Below are 6332 nucleotides of genomic sequence, written 5' to 3' on the forward strand. Positions count from 1 at the left end.
GGCATGCAAAGGTAAGGTTCTGCCTCTTTCTCCTGAGCTCTCCAAAGGTGACCCTTTCTGTTCTTTCCACGAGGTCCCAGGTCCATGATCTCTGAGGATATTAGTTGCTAGATTCAGTCCCTCTTGGAAAACAGAGCCATCAGAAGATAGGCTCATGGGAAGGAAGTCAGACCCTGAGTCACTTCTCAGGTCCCCTGTTCTGCCATCCCTGCACATTAGCAGTGATAGAAATGAGCAGGGGACATTGCGAAATAGATGTTGAGACTCAGAACTTCTGTGTCTTTGTTAAGTACTCTGACCTCTTGGATGATCAGCTTCCTCTCTGATATAACCACTGACCTCTGTTTCACAGAGTGGTTTTAATCATCAAATGAGATAATGGATGAGAAAGTACTTTACAAATGAAGCAACGGACATGTGGGAACCTTGTTCATGTTATCATCGACCATTTGAGCTCCTCTACTGATTCTTGGGTCTTTCACAGTCTAATATCACAGTGGTCTTCCATAAAGGGATTCCTGTGTGGTACCTATGCTTTTACCTTCATCCCATATTACGCACTTTCTTGGTTTCCCAGGTTGGAGATATTACTAGAGGGCAGAAGAAGAGAAAAAGAGGCTGATTTCTCTTCTGAAATGGTGACTAGTCTTCTTCCCTCTTTGGTGATCCCTCTTTACCATGTTCTGTGCAGCCTTCCATAGTCATGGGACGGAGTAGCCATAGGAACAAGAATGTGAATGAAAGGCTGGGGTGAGTGCTATTGAGTGTATTGTGAAGTCAGGGATGTGGACCAATGGGAAGGCAGCAGGCTCCCCTCAGGTGGCCCCACCCCCACAGGGCCATGAGGTCTTCCTTTCTTTGTACTGGTCCTGACTGTAGCTTTGTACCTCCTGTCTCTTGCAGCCCTCTGTACCAGCATCATGATACCATGCACTTTAGTAACTGGTCTGTCCAGAACCCTCGTGTTAGGTGAGCCATAACATAACCTCTGAGGTCAACTGTCTACAGTTCCCTGAGGCCCTGGAAGATGCTACTTTCTGTGTGTCCCCTTTGACTTCCACAGATTCTGTCCCTGCCTTTTCTGCAGTACCTCCAGGAGATCCAATTCCAGCCCCTCTGCCTAAGCCTTTTCCCATCGCCACCCCCAATTCTTTCCCCTAAGCCAATGACCCCCTTATCTGATTTTCCTTCACCTCAGCACCAGGTCACTCTTTACCACAGAGAATTTTCCTCCCTTTGAATCTGCACCCCCAAAAGCCCACCCCCACCTCAACCCCTGGCACCCCACCACATGGCACTCCAAGAGCAGATCCTCTTCTCCAACCAGAGGCCCCTTTGATTCTTTCTTAACCCCTCCATTTCTCAAGATATCAACCCCTTACAAGATTTGTCCCAGACAAGGAATCTCACTGGTTCATTTACTCATCATTGCATCACCAATGTAATCTGCCTCACCACCACCAAGCTACAATTTCACTGTGACTAAGTCAGTTTTCATCCAACTGAATCCTAATTCAGACAATGCATCTCCAGATAGCCCTGGTGCATTGTCTACTTGTGTCCCAACAGTCCCAGGCATTGACCATTCCAGCCTGCCACTGTCAAACCTTCCCTGGTATAGGCCAGTTCATGCCAAAGACTTATTCCCTTCTCCCTTGGCACAGTGGGATTTCAAGCAAGAGTTTCTTGCCCTCTATTCTTTGCAGGCCTCTTTTGGGGGTGACTCTGCAGCCAACCTTGTAGGGAGTGGTCACCTTTTGTTTCTCAGCTTTGAGATCCTGGCATTCCTAGAGAGACAAGTGCAAAAAAGGAGAGAGTTCCTCATATGGAAGGGAAAGAGAAGGAAAAACGTTCCTTTGGCTAAATATCTTAGGCCAGAGTACCACCTAAACTCTTCACGGAAAATGTTAGTCACCTGCTGAAAAGCATGGCTCAGTAGTTGCCCTTCCTTTCTGGAGCACCAGAGGGAAACCCACGGAACTGCATGGCCATCAGCAGCCCTCACATCCTAGGACCTGGCAGGATTATTGGGTGGAAAATCATGGCCAGTTTTTCTGGGTTTTCCCATCTTTTCCCAGAGAAGCCTTGCCTTTTGCTGTCCATGTCTTGGGTGACTATTCCTCAGCCTTTACTTTCAACAGAATCTCAAATGTCTCCACAGGCCAAGTATACCTAATCTTTTCCATGCCCTACCTCTGTTCTTGCCTGAGGTCCAGCCTCAACCCTTCCCTCAAACCCTGCCCCAATCCCAATTCCTACCTCTCAGTCAGATCCGACCCCAGGGCCGCCTTCAGTGCACACTCCCACTCACACCATGCAGTCCTATACCAGATTAGGATCTGTGGCATGTATTTCCATCACCCCCACAATGAATCAGATTATCACACCTCCACTGAAATTCAACACCTGGGATGGGGCTTGTTGCACAAGCAACAGGAATGTTTGTGGGGTTTACCCTCCATGTTCAAAGATTTCAGGAGGATGTTAGTTGTTCATCTCCCAAGTCTGCTTACTGCCGGCCCTCCCAGGCCCAGGTGTCAATCTCCACCCTTCCTAGAGAGTTTCCACTCAGTAATGAACTTCTCAAAAATCCAGAGCATCACCTTTGAAAGTGGCTCATCCAACACCAGTGGGGCCTGCCCTGCACAATCCATGAGTCCCTCTCACAGATGAGGCCTCCAAGCTCTTCTTCAGATATACCTGAGCCGGCGAGCAATTACGGACTCTCATGGGTCTCTGTGTATAAAGGACAGAGTAGCGAACACCAAAATGTTGAATAGTGCCAACCCAGAAGCTTCTATGACAGAGGCTCAGAAATGCTTCAGCTAGGAAGCTGAGGGGAAGGATAAGGGAAACAGCCCAGAGAATGGCCCAAGAGACCCTCAGTGGAGAGACTCAGAGAGCTCCTCAGATAAGGATCTGGTGTGTGACTCTGAGGGAGACATACAGGGTCACAGGGTGAGTCCGTCAGGAGAAAATACAATGGCGTCAGGGCAGAGTCTATGCCAGAGACAACCTGAAAATGTCCTGAAACTACATTCCAACAAGTGTGAGCAAATCAGTGAGGGTGGGCTGTCTGAGCCCGTGCACAGTGCATGGCATGCTCTCAAACAGGCATTGTGGACTCTCTGTGAAATCCCACACTGAAATAAAACAGAGAAATTTGCCACCATCCGTGGGAAGGGACTACCACCTGAATACCTGGCAGGAGCTTTCCTTCATCGGGTCCAGTCACAGCAGACGCTAGAAGCCCATGTGAAAGAGTTTCATATGAGGATGTTGTGGGGCCTTCACCTCCAGGTCCTTGAATCCATAGAAGTATTTTCCTGGAACGAAAGCGCATTTCATTCCTTGTTGCATTCTAAACTTACTTCATCAAACAGCCTGATGTCTGAGGTACACTCCAAATCTGGGCTAAATGCTCCTTAGTAGAAGCTCCATATATCTTTACGGAGACAAAGTGGGGACAGTATATTTAGCCTCCATCCTGGATCTTCTCCCTACCACTTCGCATGTGGGCAAGGAAGGACAGGGAGCCCTGAGTCAATCACTCTCTGATACCCACCATGGGCACACAGAGGCTGCTCAGAGAATAAAGGATGTCACACAGACACGTCTGCCTGTCACACTCAACATCACAGGCAAAGAAAGTCAGAGACCGATTCCAGTTCTCAAAACACTCCCACCAAGGCCCTCAAGAAAAGCTAGGGCAACATGTCAGCCTAAGGATAACAGTGTAACATCCAGTGATAAACTAGAATTGCAACAGGGAAAAAAGATGGAGAACAAATCAGAACATGTTTTCAGGCCTTTGCCCAGGGAGATAAGCAGAGCTGCGGAGCTCAGTGTTCTTCAATCAAAAAGTAGTGACATCCTGACAAGCAGCAAGCTGGGAATCTCCCAAAGGATAAATGGGAATGAGGCCCAAGGCCACCCCAGTGATGTGTCCCTGGCCTCACATAGCGTGATGTACAAAGCTTCCATGATTCATGCCCAGGGGGTCCCCAGTGTGGACATGGGACCTTCCCAGCGGTTTCCTGTTCATGTGGAAGACCAAGGAGTCAGGACAGAGCAGCGGCAGGGGCCTCAAGGCCCTAGGCTGGTCTTACGGTGGTGGTGTTAGAAGAACATTATCCCACAAACTAAAAAGAGAATGAGTGCTTAAGACCCCAAATCAGAAGAGCTTGGTGGAGGCGATTCAGGGTCAGGAACATCCCAACCTAGAAGGAAGAATGTTCTTACTCAGGACATGGCATTAGAGGAGGTGCTTAGGAGCAGGTCTTCCCAGACCAGGTCACAGAAGGGGCACCCAGGGACCTCCTTTCAACTCCAGGGCTGCCTGCTGTAAAGTGGCAAATACAAAGTCATGCCAGCAAGAAGGGTCCTTTCATTCTAGTGCAGTTACTTCCACATTATAGAGCTTATTACCAGGAATGCCTCTGCCATCTGGAATAATACAGCCTACATTCCAACCTTTGGCCTCATCCCCCTGTCCTTCCAGTTTATATGCCCCTTGTTAATTTTTAAACTCCACTTCACCCATTTTCCCACTTGCTCCCTGTGAATCCCTGTCAATCCAAGCTCTTGTTTTCCTCCCAGTCTCAGGCATTGATGGTCTCCCTGGTTACCAACATTTAGAAAGCTCCACTACAAATGGGCCCCTTCCAATCCCTTTTAATTCTTCCCATTTGGCAATATTTCAGCTCTGTTTTTCCAGAAATGTCTGCCTAAAAGTAATTGATTACTAATGGATTAAATCCCACATTCGAGTCTCCTGGTACCCAGATAAATTCAGCCCCAGAACTATCTGGAAGTCATTCATTCATTCCACAAATAATTACCCCACGGTCATTAACATGTGAACAAAACAAATGGAGCTTAGGTCACAGTTTCCTGAGTCCATTCTCCCTGCATTGCTTCTCAAACCTATTCCAAATCTCATTCACTTTCCTCAAAGGGCGGCCATCTCCATTTGTTCAGCACATTTCCTGGACCACTGTTCACAGAGGAGCTACAAGCCATGAAATGGGAACTTCCATCAAAACACTTCAAAAAAACACTTTCATATTCTTCCTGTCCTTTCTCCTTCCTTTTATATGGAAAGAGATTTCCCTCCTCACTTAAAAGAAAAAAAAAAAAAAGGATAATTTTTTTTGTCCTGTAGTTGAGGACAAAAGAGAATTTGAGAGTATAAATCCATGGCCATAGCAGGCTTTCAAAAAGTATTTGGGGTCCAAAAGAAGATCAGCAGGCAGTAAAACGGTCTCAGGTATTACCTGGTAACAGGTTGAATAAATAGAAAATCTCACTAAAGTAAATAAAATACATGGTACAGTGAATGGGTGGAGATGGATGTTAGGCTGGCGGGATGGGACCCTAAGGGCCCTGGAGGCATGGACCGATCCGCTGGGCTGGAGGATGGGGGAAGGATTGGTGTCCCCTCCCCAACCCTCAAGAACCTTTGGTGTCTGTGCCACAGCTCTGTGATGTGGGCCTGGAGCTCTAGTCTAGGATATGCATTCAGTGCACAGCTGCCTGATGCAGCAATGTCCTTCCCATGATGCACACCGCCTCCTTTGTCTGAAGAGCGTTAAGCTGTACCAGGGCCGAGCTCCAGCTCAGCTCCCTAGGTATCCCCATCCTTGTCTTCCTGTGTGGGGTGGGGCTCCTTCTGTCACTGAGCTACCTAAACAGGAATCCATGTTTCCCAGTATTAAAAAAAAAAGAGAGACATCTATCAGGTAAGTAAGCCAGAGTCCCTCAGAGATATTAAATCTTTCTTTCCAAGTAGATAAATTCCGTCCTATCAGTTTTTCTCTGAGTATTCCTTTAACTGCATCTCACAAATTGTAAGTTGCATTTTTGTTTTCATTTAGCTTAGGATTTTTTTTTTTTCACTTGGAGACTCTTCCTTGACCTTTGTGTTTGTGGTATATTGTGTCATCTCTGTACATTTGCGATTTTCCAGCTCTCTATTTGAAATTGTTTTCTAGTATAATTCCATTACAGTCTGAAAACATACTTTGTATGGCTTCTATTATATCTGTTACAGTGTGTTTTGTGGCCTAGAGTGGTCTGTCTTGGTGAATGTTCCATGAGAGCCAGAAAAGCATGTGAATTCTGTTGTTGGATGAAGTAGTCTATAAATGTTCATGATGTCAAGTTGACTGACGGTGCTGTTTAGGTCAACTAGATCCTTACAGATTTTCTGCCTGGTGAATCTGCCCCTTTCTGATACAGGGGTGTTGAAGTCTCCAATAACAGTGGATTCATCTATTTCTCCTTGTCATTGTACCAGTATTTACCTCACATATTTTGACACTGTTGTTAGA

The 6332-nt window shown here is 46.7% G+C and overlaps 1 pseudogene; it reads left to right on the forward strand.

Moving 5' to 3' along the window:
* Window positions 1-3429, forward strand: part of LOC109377187 (spermatogenesis-associated protein 31D1-like) — a 5624-nt pseudogene extending 2195 nt beyond the window's left edge.
* Window positions 3430-6332: the final 2903 nt, after the last annotated feature.

Source organism: Hipposideros armiger, unplaced genomic scaffold (assembly GCF_001890085.2).
Source record: "Hipposideros armiger isolate ML-2016 unplaced genomic scaffold, ASM189008v1 scaffold_1315, whole genome shotgun sequence".
In the NCBI taxonomy this organism is placed as follows: domain Eukaryota; kingdom Metazoa; phylum Chordata; class Mammalia; order Chiroptera; family Hipposideridae; genus Hipposideros; species Hipposideros armiger.